The sequence below is a fragment of the Heptranchias perlo genome, unplaced genomic scaffold (assembly GCF_035084215.1).
Source record: "Heptranchias perlo isolate sHepPer1 unplaced genomic scaffold, sHepPer1.hap1 HAP1_SCAFFOLD_131, whole genome shotgun sequence".
NCBI lineage: Eukaryota > Metazoa > Chordata > Chondrichthyes > Hexanchiformes > Hexanchidae > Heptranchias > Heptranchias perlo.
The window spans coordinates 26,554-44,808 of record NW_027138548.1 but is presented as its reverse complement, the minus strand read 5'-3'; positions in this window follow the sequence as shown (position 1 = coordinate 44,808).

Sequence of the window (18,255 nt, the reverse complement as noted above, 5' to 3'; positions counted from 1 at the left end):
CCACTCTCCCTGTTCTGTACAATCTCCCATTCACTCATTCCCACGCTCCCCAGTGTTCTCTCTGGTTCTGTTATTTGTTCTCGGGCATTAGTCAGATTTCCTCCCCCCTCACTGCTCTGTTGTTTCCTCCTCCGTTCCCAACTTTATTGAGCTTCTTTCTTCCCTTCTGTCATCTTGTAGTTTCTGACCATGTTCCATCATTGTGTCAGCTCTCCTTTGTGTTCCCGATGCTCTACTTATGCTGCTACTTCACTGTAATCTCTCTGGCCACTGACATTTATACTGACAAAACCACCCAAAGGAGTCGTCAGACGGGTCATTACTGTGTTCGCCCACTGACTCTGGGTCTGTCTTTGTGGGCATATTCGTGTCTTCCTGCATCTCTTCATACGTGCCTGGATTTGTCATGCAATGACATTTGATGGTGGAAGGTATGTGGGTGTATCTCTGATAATTGATCAGCTGATTGGGGTTGGTGTGAACGGCCGTGAACTCCCCTGTACCGTTCCTCGGGTGTGATCGGCCGTGAACTCCCCTGTACCGTCCCTCGGGTGTGATCGGCCGTGAACTCCCCTGTACCGTCCCTCGGGTGTGAACGGCCGTGAACTCCCCTGTACCGTTCCTCGGGTGTGATCGGCCGTGAACTCCCCTGTACCGTCCCTCGGGTGTGATCGGCCGTGAACTCCCCTGTACCGTCCCTCGGGTGTGATCGGCCGTGAACTCCCCTGTACCGTTCCTCGGGTGTGATCGGCCGTGAACTCCCCTGTACCGTCCCTCGGGTAGGATAGGCCGTGAACTCCCCTGTACCGTCCCTCGGGTGTGATCGGCCGTGAACTCCCCTGTACCGTCCCTCGGGTGTGATCGGCCGTGAACTCCCCTGTCCCGTCCCTCGGGTGTGATCGGCCGTGAACTCCCCTGTACCGTCCCTCGGGTGTGATTGGCCGTGAACTCCCCTGTACCGTCCCTCGGGTGTGATCGGCCGTGAACTCCCCTGTACCGTCCCTCGGGTGTGATCGGCCGTGAACTCCCCTGTACCGTCCCTCGGGTGTGATCGGCCGTGAACTCCCCTGTACCGTCCCTCGGGTGTGATCGGCCGTGAACTCCCCTGTACCGTCCCTCGGGTGTGATCGGCCGTGAACTCCCCTGTACCGTTCCTCGGGTGTGATCGGCCGTGAACTCCCCTGTACCGTCCCTCGGGTCGGATCGGCCGTGAACTCCCCTGTACCGTCCCTCGGGTGTGATCGGCCGTGAACTCCCCTGTCCTGTCCCTCGGGTGTGATCGGCCGTGAACTCCCCTGTACCGTCCCTCGGGTAGGATAGGCCGTGAACTCCCCTGTACCGTCCCTCGGGTGTGATCGGCCGTGAACTCCCCTGTACCGTCCCTCGGGTGTGATCGGCCGTGAACTCCCCTGTACCGTCCCTCGGGTAGGATAGGCCGTGAACTCCCCTGTCCCGTCCCTCGGGTGTGATCGGCCGTGAACTCCCCTGTCCCGTCCCTCGGGTGTGATTGGCCGTGAACTCCCCTGTCCCGTCCCTCGGGTGTGATCGGCCGTGAACTCCCCTGTACCGTCCCTCGGGTAGGATAGGCCGTGAACTCCCCTGTCCCGTCCCTTGGGTGTGATCGGCCGTGAACTCCCCTGTCCCGTCCCTCGGGTGTGATCGGCCGTGAACTCCCCTGTACCGTCCCTCGGGTGTGATCGGCCGTGAACTCCCCTGTACCGTCCCTCGGGTGTGATCGGCCGTGAACTCCCCTGTACCGTCCCTCGGGTGTGATCGGCCGTGAACTCCCCTGTACCGTCCCTCGGGTGTGATCGGCCGTGAACTCCCCTGTACCGTCCCTCGGGTGTGATCGGCCGTGAACTCCCCTGTACCGTCCCTCGGGTGTGATCGGCCGTGAACTCCCCTGTCCCGTCCCTCGGGTGTGATCGGCCGTGAACTCCCCTGTCCCGTCCCTCGGGTGTGATCGGCCGTGAACTCCCCTGTACCGTCCCTCGGGTGTGATCGGCCGTGAACTCCCCTGTACCGTCCCTCGGGTCGGATCGGCCGTGAACTCCCCTGTCCCGTTTCTCGGGTGTGATCGGCCGTGAACTCCCCTGTACCGTCCCTCGGGTGTGATCGGCCGTGAACTCCCCTGTACCGTCCCTCGGGTGTGATCGGCCGTGAACTCCCCTGTCCCGTCCCTCGGGTGTGATCGGCCGTGAACTCCCCTGTACCGTCCCTCGGGTCGGATCGGCCGTGAACTCCCCTGTACCGTCCCTCGGGTCGGATCGGCCGTGAACTCCCCTGTACCGTCCCTCGGGTGTGATCGGCCGTGAACTCCCCTGTACCGTCCCTCTGGTGTGATCGGCCTTGAACTCCCCTGTACCGTCCCTCGGGTGTGATCGGCCGTGAACTCCCCTGTACCGTCCCTCGGGTGTGATCGGCCGTGAACTCCCCTGTACCGTCCCTCGGGTGTGATCGGCCGTGAACTCCCCTGTACCGTCCCTCGGGTGTGATCGGCCGTGAACTCCCCTGTACCGTCCCTCGGGTGTGATCGGCCGTGAACTCCCCTGTACCGTCCCTCGGGTGTGATCGGCCGTGAACTCCCCTGTACCGTCCCTCGGGTGTGATCGGCCGTGAACTCCCCTGTACCGTCCCTCGGGTCGGATCGGCCGTGAACTCCCCTGTCCCGTCCCTCGGGTGTGATCGGCCGTGAACTCCTCTGTCCCGTCCCTCGGGTGTGATCGGCCGTGAACTCCTCTGTCCCGTCCCTCGGGTGTGATCGGCCGTGAACTCCCCTGTCCCGTCCCTCGGGTGTGATCGGCCGTGAACTCCCCTGCACCGTCCCTCGGGTCGGATCGGCCGTGAACTCCCCTGTACCGTCCCTCGGGTGTGATCGGCCGTGAACTCCCCTGTCCCGTCCCTCGGGTGTGATCGGCCGTGAACTCCCCTGCACCGTCCCTCGGGTCGGATCGGCCGTGAACTCCCCTGTACTGTATGAATAAATTCAGGACCCTCAAGGGCTCCTTCCTCCTGCCATTCCTTTGTCTGTTTTTGAAGTGATTCAGTTGGGTTCTGAGTTCTGCTCCAGGATAGTGATTCAGCTGTTGATTTGAGCCTGCTCCGCCATTTAATGAGATCATGGCTGATCTGATTTTTACCTCAACTCCTCTTTCCTGCCCTTTCTCCATATCCTTTGCCTCCCTTGCTGATCAAAAATTTATCTCACTCAGCCTTGAATGTATCCAAACACTCAGCCTCCACACCTTTTTGGGGTAAAGAATGCCAAACATTCACAGCCCTCTGGGAGAAGAAATTCCTCCTCATTTCCGTGTTAAACGGGCAACCCTTTATTCTGAGACTATGCCCCCTAGTTTTAGATTCCCCCATGAGGGGTAACATCCTCTCAGCATCGACCCTATCAAGTCCCCTCAGAATCTTGTATGTTTCAATAAGATCTCCGCTCATTCATCTAAACTCCAGTGAGTGTAGACCCAACCTGTTCAATCTTTCCTCATAAGACATCCCTTCCATACCTGGAATCAACCTAGTGAACCTTCTCTGAACTGCCTCAAATGCAAGTATATCCTTCCTTAAATAAGGGCACCAGAACTGTACGCAGTACTCCAGGTGTGGTCTCACCAGCACCCTGTACAGTTATAGAATCATAGAAGTTTACAACATGGAAACAGGCCCTTCGGCCCAACATGTCCACGTCGCCCAGTTTATACCACTAAGCTAGTCCCAATTGCCTGCACTTGGCCCATATCCCTCTATACCCATCTTACCCATGTAACTGTCCAAATGCTTTTTAAAAGACAAAATTGTACCCGCCTCTACTACTGCCTCTGGCAGCTCGTTCCAGACACTCACCACCCTTTGAGTGAAAAAATTGCCCCTCTGGACCCTTTTGTATCTCTCCCCTCTCACCTTAAATCTATGCCCCCGCGTTATAGACTCTCCTACCTTTGGGAAAAGATTTGTTGTACCATGACTTCCCTGCTTTTATACTCCATCCCCCTAGAAATAAAGGTCAATATTCCGTTTGCCTTCCGGATTACCTGCTGCACTTGTATGTTGACTTTTTGTGTTTCATGTACGCGGACACCCAGATCCCTCTGTACCGCAGCATTTTATAGTATTTCTCCGTTCAAATAATATTTTGCTTTTTTATTTTTCCTCCCAAAGTAGATGACTTCACATTTTTGCATATTATATTCCATCTGCCAAATGTTTGCCCATTCGCTTAACCTGTCAATATCCCTTTGCAGACACTTTGTGTCCTCATCGCAACTTGCTTTTCCACCTATCTTTGCATCATCAGCAAATTGGAAATGTATCGCTGTTCCTTCATTGTCGCTGGGTCAAAATCCTGGAACTCCCTTCCTAACAGCACTGTGGGAGAACCTTCACCACACAGACTGCAGCGGTTCAAGGTGGCAGCTCACCACCACCTTCTCAAGGGCAATTAGGGATGGGCAATAAATGCTGGCCTCGCCAGTGACGTCCACATCCCATGAACGAATAATTTAAAAAAATTTGGCCACAAGACACTCTGTTCCTTCATCCAAGTCACTGATACATATTGTAAATAGTTGAGGCCCTAGCACTGAGCCCTGCGGCACCCCATTAGTTACAGATTGCCATTTTGAAAATGACCCTTTTATCCCGACTCTTTGTTTTCTGTTAGTTAGCCAATCCTCTATCCGTGCCAGTATATTACCCCAACACCATGAGCTCTTATCTTGTGCAGTAATTTTTTATGTGGCACCTTATCAAATGCCTTTTGGAAATCTAAATATACTGCATCCATTGGATAAAGGGGAACCAATGGATGCAGTATATCCAGGGTGAGGATGATGGACTTACCTTCAATTACCTTTACCTATCTTTTCTAATCTTCACCTGCTTTACTGAACTTTACCAAGATGTCTGCTGATCTCTGGGACATGCATTGCTACAGTGGCCCTTGAATGTTAGGTACTGCAGTTAAAACTGGCATAAATGGCTGAAGTGCCCTTGATTGTTGGTCATGTAATGTTAGGTGGTATAATGTTACACTTGGAGCAACACCATTCGACTATTGCACCCACTCACTGCTTTAAATATATCATGTGGGTAGAGCCAACACAGGATGCATGTATCATTTGCAGGGAACAAATATAATGAGAATGAAAAAGATCGAGGTGTAATTGTGCACAGATCACTAAAGGTTCATGACCAATGTAGAGAAACTGTAGTTAAAGCTAACCAGCTATTGGATTGTATTAATAGAACCACAGTATAAATCAAAGGACACCATTTTGACACTCCACGGGTCGCTGGTCAAACTGCATCTCGAGTACTGTGCCCAGTTTTGGTTGTTCCCCCCAAGTGGGTGATCTAGCGGCCTTGGAACAGGTCCCGAAGAGAGCTACAAGAATGATTCCTCATCAAAGAACCTCAGCTACTCATAAGCTCAAGGACCAGTCGAGACTTAGAGGTGACCTGATGGAGAGCTATGGAATGATTAAAGGGCTGGATAGTGTCCCTACTGATAGATTATTCCAGTTTAACAGGTTGGGGAGGACATGGGGACACAAGTTTAAACTATGGAAGAGTAGGAACAGATTAGATGTTAGGCGGTTCTTTTTCCCCCCCCCCCGCAGAGAATTGTGATCCTCTGGAATACACTGTCAGCTGGTGTGGTGGGTGCTGACACTCTGTCTTCAAGAGGGAGCTGGACCTGTTCCTGACTGGGGCACAGATCACCTCATATAGAAGGTAAGTGTCATTATAGACAACACTTGATCCACGTGATCTCCGGGAATGGTTTCAATCGCCTGAGGGGAGAGGGATTTTACAGAGTATTTTTCCCTTATTGGCCCTGTTATTTTAAATCCGTTTTTTGCCTCTCCCGGGAGATTACATGGCTGCAGTAAGTGGGGGGGGAGAGAGGGAGCGGAGTGCGGGGGGAGAGAGGGAGCGGAGCGGGGGGAGAGAGGGAGCGGAGCGGAGCGGGGGGAGAGAGGGAGCGGAGCGGAGCGGGGGGGGAAGAGAGGCAGCGGAGCGGAGCGGGGGGGGAGAGAGGGGAGAGGGAGCGGAGCGGGGGGGGGGGGGGGGGGGGAGGGGAGAGGGAGCGGAGCGGGGGGGGGGGAGAGGGAGCGGAGCGGGGGGGGAGAGAGGGAGCGGAGCGGGGGGGGAGAGAGGGAGCGGAGCGGGGGGGGAGAGAGGGAGAGGGAGCGGGGGGGGGGAGGGGAGAGGGAGCGGGGGGGGGGGGAGAGAGGGAGAGGGAGCGGGGGGGGGGAGGGGAGAGGGAGCGGGGGGGGGGGAGGGGAGAGGGAGCGGGGGGGGGGGAGGGGAGAGGGAGCGGGGGGGGGGGGAGGGGGGGAGAGAGGGAGCGGAGCGGAGCGGGGGGGGGAAGAGAGGCAGCGGAGCGGAGCGGGGGGGAAGAGAGGGAGCGGAGCTGGGGGGAGAGAGAGAGAGGGAGCGGAGCGGGGGGAGAGAGAGGGAGCGGAGCGGGGGAGAGAGAGGGAGCGGAGCGGGGGAGGGAGAGGGAGCGGAGCGGGGGGAGAGAGGGAGCGGAGCGGGGGGAGAGAGGGAGCGGAGCGGAGCGGGGGGAGAGAGGGAGCGGAGCGGAGCGGGGGGAGAGAGGGAGCGGAGCGGGGGGAGAGAGGGAGCGGAGCGGAGCGGGGGGAGAGAGGGAGCGGAGCGGAGCGGGGGGGAGAGAGAGAGGGAGCGGGGGGGGGGGGAGAGAGAGAGGGAGCGGAGCGGGGGGGGGGGGAGAGAGAGAGGGAGCGGAGCGGGGGGGGGGGGGGGAGAGAGAGAGGGAGCGGAGCGGGGGAGAGAGAGAGAGAGGGAGCGGAGCGGGGGGGGGGGAGAGAGAGAGAGAGGGAGCGGAGCGGGGGGGGGGGGGGGGGGGAGAGAGAGAGAGAGGGAGCGGAGCGGGGGGGGGAGAGAGAGAGGGAGCGGAGCGGGCGGGGGGAGAGAGAGAGGGAGCGGAGCGGGGGGGAGAGAGAGAGGGAGCGGAGCGGGGGGGAGAGAGAGAGGGAGCGGAGCGGGGGGGAGAGAGAGAGGGAGCGGAGCGGGGGGGAGAGAGAGAGGGAGCGGAGCGGGGGGGAGAGAGAGAGGGAGCGGAGCGGGGGGGAGAGAGAGAGGGAGCGGAGCGGGGGGGAGAGAGAGAGGGAGCGGAGCGGGGGGGAGAGAGAGAGGGAGCGGAGCGGGGGGGAGAGAGAGAGGGAGCGGAGCGGGGGGGAGAGGGAGGGAGCGGAGCGGGGGGGAGAGAGGGAGGGAGCGGAGCGGGGGAGAGGGAGGGAGCGGAGCGGGGGGGAGAGAGAGAGGGAGCGGAGCGGGGGGGAGAGAGAGAGAGGGAGCGGAGCGGGGGAGAGGGAGGGAGCGGAGCGGGGGGAGAGAGGGAGGGAGCGGAGCGGGGGGGAGAGAGAGAGAGGGAGCGGAGCGGGGGAGAGGGAGGGAGCGGAGCGGGGGGGAGAGAGGGAGGGAGCGGAGCGGGGGAGAGGGAGGGAGCGGAGCGGGGGGGAGAGAGAGAGAGGGAGCGGAGCGGGGGAGAGGGAGGGAGCGGAGCGGGGGGGAGAGAGGGAGGGAGCGGAGCGGGGGGGAGAGAGAGAGGGAGCGGAGCGGGGGGGAGAGAGAGAGGGAGCGGAGCGGGGGGGAGAGAGAGAGAGGGAGCGGAGCGGGGGAGAGGGAGGGAGCGGAGCGGGGGGGAGAGAGGGAGGGAGCGGAGCGGGGGAGAGGGAGGGAGCGGAGCGGGGGAGAGGGAGGGAGCGGGAGGGAGCGGAGCGGGGGGGGGGAGAGGGAGGGAGCGGAGCGGGGGGGGGGGGAGAGGGAGGGAGCGGAGCGGGGGAGAGGGAGGGAGCGGAGCGGGGGAGAGGGAGGGAGCGGAGCGGGGGAGAGGGAGGGAGCGGGGGGAGAGGGAGAGAGGGAGGGAGCGGAGCGGGGGGGGAGAGGGAGGGAGCGGAGCGGGGGGGAGAGAGAGAGGGAGCGGAGCGGGGGGGAGAGAGAGAGGGAGCGGAGCGGGGGGGAGAGAGAGAGGGAGCGGAGCGGGGGGGAGGGAGAGAGGGAGCGGAGCGGGGGGGAGGGAGAGAGGGAGCGGAGCGGGGGGGAGAGAGAGAGGGAGCGGAGCGGGGGGGAGAGAGAGAGGGAGCGGAGCGGGGGGGAGAGAGAGAGGGAGCGGAGCGGGGGGGAGAGAGAGAGGGAGCGGAGCGGGGGGGAGAGAGAGAGGGAGCGGAGCGGGGGGGAGAGAGAGAGGGAGCGGAGCGGGGGGGGGAGAGAGAGAGGGAGCGGAGCGTGGGGGGGGAGAGAGAGAGGGAGCGGAGCGGGGGGGAGAGAGAGAGGGAGCGGAGCGGGGGGGAGAGAGAGAGGGAGCGGAGCGGGGGGGAGAGAGAGAGGGAGCGGAGCGGGGGGGAGAGAGAGAGGGAGCGGAGCGGGGGGGAGAGAGAGAGGGAGCGGAGCGGGGGGGAGAGAGAGAGGGAGCGGAGCGGGGGGGAGAGAGAGAGGGAGCGGAGCGGGGGGGAGAGAGAGAGGGAGCGGAGCGGGGGGGAGAGAGAGAGGGAGCGGAGCGGGGGGGAGAGAGAGAGGGAGCGGAGCGGGGGGGAGAGAGAGAGGGAGCGGAGCGGGGGGGAGAGAGAGAGGGAGCGGAGCGGGGGGGAGAGAGAGAGGGAGCGGAGCGGGGGAGAGGGAGGGAGCGGGGGGAGAGGGAGAGAGGGAGGGAGCGGAGCGGGGGGGGGGGGAGAGGGAGGGAGCGGAGCGGGGGAGAGGGAGGGAGCGGAGCGGGGGAGAGGGAGGGAGCGGAGCGGGGGGGAGAGAGGGAGGGAGCGGAGCGGGGGGGGGGGGAGAGGGAGGGAGCGGAGCGGGGGGAGAGGGAGGGAGCGGAGCGGGGGAGAGGGAGGGAGCGGAGCGGGGGAGAGGGAGGGAGCGGGGGGGGGGGGGAGAGAGAGAGAGGGAGCGGGGGGGGGGAGAGAGAGAGAGGGAGCGGAGCGGGGGGGGGGGGAGAGAGAGGGAGCGGAGCGGGGGGGGGGGGAGAGAGAGGGGGAGCGGAGCAGGGGGGAGAGACAGAGGGAGCGGAGCGGGGGAGAGAGGGAGGGAGCGGAGCGGGGGAGAGGGAGGGAGCGGAGCGGGGGGGGGGGGGAGAGAGCGGGGGGGGGGAGAGGGAGGGAGCGGAGCGGGGGAGAGGGAGGGAGGGAGCTGAGCGGGGGAGAGGGAGGGAGCGGAGCGGGGGGGGGGGGGGGAGAGAGCGGAGCGGGGGGGGGGAGAGGGAGGGAGCGGAGCGGGGGAGAGGGAGGGAGCGGAGCGGGGGGGGGGGGGAGGGAGCGGAGCGGGGGGGGGGGGGAGAGAGCGGGAGCGGAGCGGGGGTGGAGAGAGGGGGAGCGGAGCGGGGGGGGGGAGAGAGGGGGAGCGGAGCGGGGGGGGGGAGAGGGAGGGAGCGGAGCGGGGGGGGGGAGAGGGAGGGAGCGGAGCGGGGGGGGGAGAGGGAGGGAGCGGGGGGGAGGGCGGAGCGGGGCGGGGGGGGGAGAGGGAGGAGCGGAGCGGGGGGGGGAGGAGGGAGGGAGCGGAGCGGAGCGGGGGGGGGGGGGGAGAGAGAGGGGGAGCGTAGCGGGGGGTGGAGAGAGGGGGAGCGGAGCGGGGGGGGTTGGAGCGGGGGGGGGGAGAGGGAGGGGAGCTGAGCGGGAGAGAGGGAGGGAGCTGAGGCGGGGGGGAAGAGAGGGAGCGGAGCCGGGGGAAGAGGGAGGGAGCGGAGCGGGGGGGGGGGGTGCGGGGGGAAGAGAGGGAGCGGAGCCGGGGGAAGAGGGAGGGAGCGGAGTTGGGGGGGAGGTGGGAAGGGAGGTACGGGGAGAAGGAGTGAAGAGGAGGGAGGTGGGGGTAGGGAGGGAACGAGTGTGGTGTGGGATGGGGTGGTCGGGGAGTGGGAGAGAGGGGGGGTGAGGAGGGATGAGGAGGGGGGTGAGGAGGAAGGGCAAGGAGGAGAGGGGTGAGGAGGGGGGTCTGTGAGAGGGAGGGCTGAGGAGGGGGGTCGGGGAGTGGGAGAGGGAGGAGGGGGGTCGGGGAGTGGGAGTGGGAGGAGGGGGGTCGCGGAGTGGGAGGAGGGGGGTCGGGGAGTGGGAGGAGTGAGGAGGGGCGTCTGGGAGAGGGAGGAGTGAGGAGGGGGTTCTGGGAGAGGGAGGGGTGAGGAGGGGGTTCTGGGAGAGGGAGGGGTGAGGAGGGGGGTCTGGGAGAGGGAGGGAGGGGGGTCTGGGAGTGGGAGGAGTGAGGGGGGGGTCGGGGTTCTGTGCTGTATGACTCTATGACTCTATACCTAGCACAAAGGAAGATGGTAGTGGTTGTTGGAGGCCAATCATCTCAGCCCCAGGACATTGGTGCAGGAGTTCCTCAGGGCAGTGTCCGAGGCCCAACCATCTTCAGCTGCTTCATCAATGACCTTCCCTCCATCATAAGGTCAGAAATGGGGATGTTCGCTGATGATTGCACAGTGTTCAGTTCCATTCACAACCCCTCAGATAATGAAGCAGTCCGTGCTTGCGTTCAGCAAGACCTGGACAACATCTAGGTTTGGGCACATAAGTGGCAAGTATCATTCGCGCCAGACAAGTGCCAGGCAATGACCATCTCCAACAAGAGAGAATCTAACCACCTCCCCTTGACATTCAACGGCATTGCCATCGCCGAATCCCCCACCCCCTGGGATTGCAGTGTCCTCCTCCTCTGTTAAAGCTCAGAATTAAACCAGGCAGTTTAAAATTCGTGCTCCGTTTGAGTGTCTCCCGGCCGGCCGGTCACTTCTTGCAACACAGCTTCAATCACAGAGAGGCCATCAAACCCAACAAAGCTGTCCCACACTTCCCATCCCAACGAGTGAGGGCGACCTGCTTTCAAAACCGCAGTGCCCTTGCAAGAGACTTGGGTCATTGTCGGGGGCCTGTCTTACAATCGCTGCCAGTGTCCAGGCAAGGGTCTTGGGTCATTGTCGGGGGCCTGTCTTACAATCGCTGCCAGTGTCCAGGCAAGGGTCTTGGGTCATTGTCGGGGGCCTGTCTTACAATCGCTGCCAGTGTCCAGGCAAGGGTCTTGGGTCATTGTCGGGGGCCTGTCTTACAATCGCTGCCAGTGTCCTGGCAAGGGTCTTGGGTCATTGTCGGGGGCCTGTCTTTCAATCGCTGCCAGTGTCCAGGCAAGGGTCTTGGGTCATTGTCGGGGGCCTGTCTTACAATCGCTGCCAGTGTCCAGGCAAGGGTCTTGGGTCATTGTCGGGGGCCTGTCTTACAATCGCTGCCAGTGTCCTGGCAAGGGTCTTGGGTCATTGTCGGGGGCCTGTCTTACAATCGCTGCCAGTGTCCAGGCAAGGGTCTTGGGTCATTGTCTGGGGCCTGTCTTACAATCGCTGCCAGTGTCCAGGCAAGGGTCTTGGGTCATTGTCGGGGGCCTGTCTTACAATCGCTGCCAGTGTCCAGGCAAGGGTCTTGGGTCATTGTCGGGGGCCTGTCTTACAATCGCTGCCAGTGTCCAGGCAAGGGTCTTGGGTCATTGTCGGGGGCCTGTCTTACAATCGCTGCCAGTGTCCAGGCAAGGGTCTTGGGTCATTGTCGGGGGCCTGTCTTACAATCGCTGCCAGTGTCCTGGCAAGGGTCTTGGGTCATTGTCGGGGGCCTGTCTTTCAATCGCTGCCAGTGTCCAGGCAAGGGTCTTGGGTCATTGTCGGGGGCCTGTCTTACAATCGCTGCCAGTGTCCAGGCAAGGGTCTTGGGTCATTGTCGGGGGCCTGTCTTACAATCGCTGCCAGTGTCCTGGCAAGGGTCTTGGGTCATTGTCGGGGGCCTGTCTTACAATCGCTGCCAGTGTCCAGGCAAGGGTCTTGGGTCATTGTCTGGGGCCTGTCTTACAATCGCTGCCAGTGTCCAGGCAAGGGTCTTGGGTCATTGTCGGGGGCCTGTCTTACAATCGCTGCCAGTGTCCAGGCAAGGGTCTTGGGTCATTGTCTGGGGCCTGTCTTACAATCGCTGCCAGTGTCCTGGCAAGGGTCTTGGGTCATTGTCGGGGGCCTGTCTTACAATCGCTGCCAGTGTCCAGGCAAGGGTCTTGGGTCATTGTCGGGGGCCTGTCTTTCAATTGCTGCCAGTGTCCAGGCAAGGGTTTTGGGTCATTGTCGGGGGCCTGTCTTTCAATCGCTGCCAGTGTCCTGGCAAGGGTCTTGGGTCATTGTCGGGGGCCTGTCTTTCAATTGCTGCCAGTGTCCTGGCAAGGGTCTTGGGTCATTGTCTGGGGCCTGTCTTACAATCGCTGCCAGTGTCCTGGCAAGGGTCTTGGGTCATTGTCTGGGGCCTGTCTTACAATTGCTGCCAGTGTCCAGGCAAGGGTCTTGGGTTATTGTCGGGGGCCTGTCTTACAATCGCTGCCAGTGTCCAGGCAAGGGTCTTGGGTCATTGTCGGGGGCCTGTCTTACAATCGCTGCCAGTGTCCAGGCAAGGGTCTTGGGTCATTGTCTGGGGCCTGTCTTACAATCGCTGCCAGTGTCCTGGCAAGGGTCTTGGGTCATTGTCTGGGGCCTGTCTTACAATCGCTGCCAGTGTCCAGGCAAGGGTCTTGGGTCATTGTCGGGGGCCTGTCTTACAATCGCTGCCAGTGTCCTGGCAAGGGTCTTGGGTCATTGTCGGGGGCCTGTCTTACAATCGCTGCCGGTGTCCAGGCAAGGGTCTTGGGTCATTGTCGGGGGCCTGTCTTACAATCTCTGCCAGTGTCCAGGCAAGGGTCTTGGGTCATTGTCGGGGGCCTGTCTTACAATTGCTGCCTGTGTCCAGGCAAGGGTCTTGGGTACAGAAGTGATGATGCCATCCATGGTTGGGCAGATGCTTGGGAAAGGCATTTGATAAAGTGCCACACGATAGGCTCATCATCAAGATTACAGCCCACGGAATAAAGGGGGCAGTAGCAACATTGATATAGAATTGGCTAAGGGACAGGAAATAGAGAGTAATGGTGAACGGTTGTTTTTTGGACTGGAGGGAGATGTACAGTGGTGTTCCCCAGGGGTCGGTGCTGGGACCACTGCTTTCCTTGATTATATATTAATGACTTGGACTTGGGTGTACAGGGCACAATTTCAAAATTTGCAGATGACACAAAATTTGGAAGGGTAGTAAACAGTGAGGAGGATGGTGATAGACTTCAAGAGGATATAGACAGGCTGGTGGCATGGGCGGACACGTGGCAGATGAAATTTAATGCAGAAAAATGCGAAGTGATACATTTCGGTAGGAAGAACGAGGAGAGGCAATACAAACTAGAGGGCATTACTCTAAAAGGGGTACAGGAACAGAGAGATCTGGGGGTATATGTGCACAAATCATTGAAGGTGGCAGGGCAGGTTGAGAAAGCGGTTAAGAAAGCATAGGGGATCCTGGGCTTTATAAATAGAGGCATAGAGTACAAAAGTATGGAAGTCATGATGAACCTTTTATAAAACACTGATTCGGCCACAACTGGAGTATTGTGTCCAGTTCTGGGCACCACACTTTTGGAACGATGTGAAGGCCTTAGAAAGGGTGCAGAAAAGATTTACTGATTCCAGGGATGAGGGACCTCAGTCACGTGGATAGACTGGAGAAGCTGGGGTTGTTCGCCTTGGAACAGAGACGGTTGCGAGGAGATTTGATTGAGGTATTCAAAATCGTGAAGGGCCTAGACAGATTAGATAGAGAGAAACTGTTCCCATTGGCGGAAGGGTCAAGGACTCGAGGGCATAGATTTGAGGTGATTGGTAAAAGAACCAAAGGTGATATGAGGAAAATCATTTTTACACAGCGAGTGGTTAGGATCTGGAATGCACTGCCTGAGGGGGTGGTGGAGGCAGATTCAATCATGGCCTTCAAAAGGGAACTGGATAAGTACTTGAAAGGAAAAAATTTGCAGGGCTTTGGGGAAAGGGCGGGGTTGTTGGACTAGCTGGATTGCTCTTGCAGAGAGCCGGTGCGGACTCGATGGGCCGAATGGCCTCCTTCTGTGCTGTAACCTTTCTATGATCAACATCCTGGGGGGGTCACCACTGACCAGAAACTTAACTGGACTAGCCACATAAATACGATGGCTGCAAGAGCAGGTCAGAGGCTGGGTATTCTGCGGTGAGTGACTCACCTCCTGATTCCCCAAAGCCTTTCCACCATCTACAAGGCACAAGTCAGGAGTGTGATGGAATACTCTCCACTTGCCTGGATGAGTGCAGCTCCAACAATACTCAAGAAGCTCGACACCATCCAGGACAAAGCAGCCCACTTGATTGGCATCCCATCCACCACCCTAAATATTCACTCCCTTCACCACCGGCGCACTGTGGCTGCAGTGTGTACCATCCACAGGATGCACTGCAGCAACTCGCCAAGGCTTCTTCGACATCACCTCCCAAACCTGCGACTTCTACCACCTGGAGGGACAAGGGCAGCAGGCGCATGGGAACACCACCACCTGCACGTTCCCCTCCAAGTCACACACCATCCCGACTTGGAAATATATCGCCGTTCCTTCATCGTCGCTGGGTCAAAATCCTGGAACTCCCAACCTAACAGCACTGTGGGAGAACCTTCACCAAACGGACTGCAGCGGTTCAAGAAGGCTGCTCACCATCACCTTCTCGAGGGCAATTTGAGATGGGCAATAAAAGCTGACCTTGCCAGTGACGCCCAGATCCCATGAACGAATAAAAAAAATGTATTCGAGACAGTTTCCTAGAACAATACGTCATAGAACCAAGCTATTTTAGATCTTGTATTATATAATGAGATAGGGTTAATTAGAAAACTCACAGTAAAAGAACCTCTGGGGAAGAGTGATCATAATATGATAGAATTTCACTTTGAGTTTAAAAGTAACATACTTAAGGCAGAAACTAGAGTCTGAAACTTAAATAAAGCCAATTACATTGATATGAGGGGCGAGTTGTCAAAGGTAGATTGGGAAATTAAATTAAAGCATTTGACAGTTGAAAACAATGGCAAACATTTAAAGAAATATTTCAATATTCTCAACAAATATACATTCCATTGAGAAATAAAAACTCCACGGGAAAAGTGATCCACCCGTGGCTAACTGAAGAAGTTAAGGAGCGTATTCGATTGGAAGAAGAGACCTATAATGTTACCAAGAGTAATAAGCCTGGGGATTGGGAGAGTTTTAGAAACCAACAAAGGGTGACTAAAAAGTTGATAAAAAGGGAGAAAATAGAATATAAAAGTAAACTCGCAACAAATATAAAAATGGATTGTAAGAGCTTCTACAAGTATGTAAAAAGGAAGATAGTAGCAAAAGTAAACGTTGGTCCCTTAGAGGCTAAGACCAGAGAAATTATAATAGGGAATCAGGAAATGGCAGATGCATTAAACAAATATTTTATATCTGTTTTCATAGAAGACGACACAAAAAGCATAACAAAAATAGTGAGGAACTAAGGGGCTAATGAGAGTGAGGAACTTAAAACAATTAATATCACTACAGAAAAAGTATTGGACAAACTAATGGGACTAAAAGTTGATAAATCCCCTGGACCGGATGGCCTACATCCTAGGGTTCTAAAAGAGATAGCGGATGCATTGGTTATGATCTTCCAAAATTCTCTAGATTCTAGAACGGTCTCAGCGGACTGGAAGGTGGCAAATGTTACCCCGCTATTCAAGAAAGGAGGGAGAGCAAACAGGGAACTGCAGGCCAGTTGGCCTGACATCGGTCATCAGGAAAATGCTGGAATCCATTATTAAGGAAGTGGTAACAGGGCACTTAGAAAATCATAATATGATTAGGCAGAGTCAACATGGTTTTATGAAAGGGAAATCATGTTTGACAAATCTATTAGAGTTTTTTGAGGATGTAACTAGCAGGGTAGATAAAGGGGAACCAGTAGATGTAGTAAATTTGAATTTTCAAAAGGCATTCGATAAGGTGCCACGTAAAAGGTTGTTGCAGAAGTTAAGGGCTCATGGGGTTGGGGATAATATATTAGCATGGATGGAGGATTGGTTAAAGGACAGAAAAGAGAGTAGGGATAAACGGTTCATTCTCAGGTTGGCAGGCTGTAACTAGTGGGGTGCCGCAAGGATCAGTGCTTGAGCCTCAGCTATTAACGATCTATATCAATGACTTGGATGAAGGGACCGAGTGTAATGTATCCAAGTTTGCTGATAATACAAAGCTAGATGGGAAAGTAAACCGTGAGGAGGATACGCAGAGGCTGCAAAGGGATATGAACAGGTTAAGAGAGTGGGCGAGAAAGTGGCAGATGGAGGATAATATGGGGAAATGTGAGGTTATTCACCTTGGTAGGAAGAATAGAAAAACAGAATATTTTTTAAATGGTGAGAAACTATTAAATGTTGATGTTCAGAGAGATTTGGGTGTCCTCGTAGAAGGGACACAAAAAGTTAGAATGCAGGTACAGCAGGCAATTAGGAAAGCAAATGGCATGTTGGCCTTTATTGCAAGGGGGTTGGAGTGCAAGAGTAAGGAAGTCTTACTACAATTGTACAGGGCTTTGGTGAGACCACACCTGGAATACCGTGTACAGTTTTGGTCTCCTTACCTAAGGAAGGATATACTTGCCTTAGAGGGAGTGCAACGAAAGTTCACTAGATTAATTCCTGGGATGAGAGGGTTGTCCTATGAGGAGAGATTGAGTAGAATGGGCCTATTCTCTCTGGAGTTTAGAAGAATGAGAGGTGATCTCATTGAAACATGTAAGATTCTGAGGGGTCTTGACAGGGTAGATGCTGAGAGGCTGTTTCCCCTGGCTGGAGAATCTAGAACTAGGGGACATAGTCTCAGGATATGGGATCGGCCATTTAAGACTGAGATGAGGAGGAATTTCTTCACGCAGAGGGTTGTGAATCTTCAGAATTCTCTACCCCAGAGTGCTGTGGATGCTGAGTCATTGAGTATATTCAAGGCTGAGATCGATAGATTTTTGGACTCTGGGGGAATCAAGGAATATGGGGATCAGGTGGGAAAGTGGAGTTGAGGTCGAAGATCAGCCATGATCTGATTGAATGACGGAGCAGGCTTGAGGGGCTGAATGGCCCACTCCTGCTCCTATTTCTTATGTTCGTATGTTGAACCAACTCTTCATTGAAGGCCTCCCATTGTTCAATTATTGTTTTGCCTACCAATTTTTGATTCCAATCCACCGAAGAAAGATCCCTTTTTAACTCACTAAAATTAACCCTCCCCCAGTTAAGTATTTTCACATTTGATTGTTCCTTGTCCTTTTCCATAACTATTCTAAACCTAATATTATAAGCACTGTTCCCCAAATACTCCCCCACTGAAAAATGCTCCACCTGCCCCACTTCATTCCCCAGAACGAGATCCAGCACTGTTTCCTTCCTGGTTAGGCTGGAAATACTGTTCCAGAAAGTTCTCTTGTTTACATTTCAGGAATTCCTCCCCCTCTTTACCCTTTACACTGTTACTATCCCAGTCTATATTGGGATAATTAAAGTCCCCATTATCACTACTCTATAGTTCTTGCATCTTTCTGTAATTTGCCTGCAAAAGTTCACCTCTATATCCTTCCCACTATTTGGTGGCCTATAGTAGACACCCAATCGCATAATCACCTCTCTATTGTTCCTTATTTCTAACCAAGTAGATTTTGTCTTTGACCCCTCAAGTACATCATCCCTTTCCAGTGCTCTAATTGTTTCTTTGATCAATACTGTCATCCCCCCCCACCCCACCCTTTCCTTCCCTATCTTTCCTGAATACCTTGTAGCCAAGAATATTAAGTACCCACTCCTCCCCTTCTCTGAGCCAAGTCTCTATTATCGTCACTATATCATAATCCAATGTGGCGACTTGAACCTGCAGCTCACCAACCTTATTTACGCACATGAACTCCGATCCCATCTTAGACTGCCTCGCTTTTTCCCCCTGTCTGATCCCTCCTTTTTCTGAACTATTCTTTAGTGCAGTGGGACAAGTAGCACTAGAGTAGTGAATTTCCCCATGTGGACATTGGTCCCAGCTCTGAGGTGCAACCCATCCATTTGAAATGGATCCCTCCTGCCCCAGAACTGGTCCCAATACCCCAGGAATCTGAAGCCCTCCCTCCTGCACCATTTCTCCAGCCACACATTAACCTGTCTTATCTTACTGCTCCTCCTACTCACTAGCACATGGCACTAGGAGTAATCCAGAGATTACTACCTTTGATATCCTGCTCTTTAACTTCCTCCCTAGTTCCAGAAACTCTGTCTGGAGGACCTCAACCCGTTTCCTACCTATTTCATTGGTTCCCACATGGACCATGAC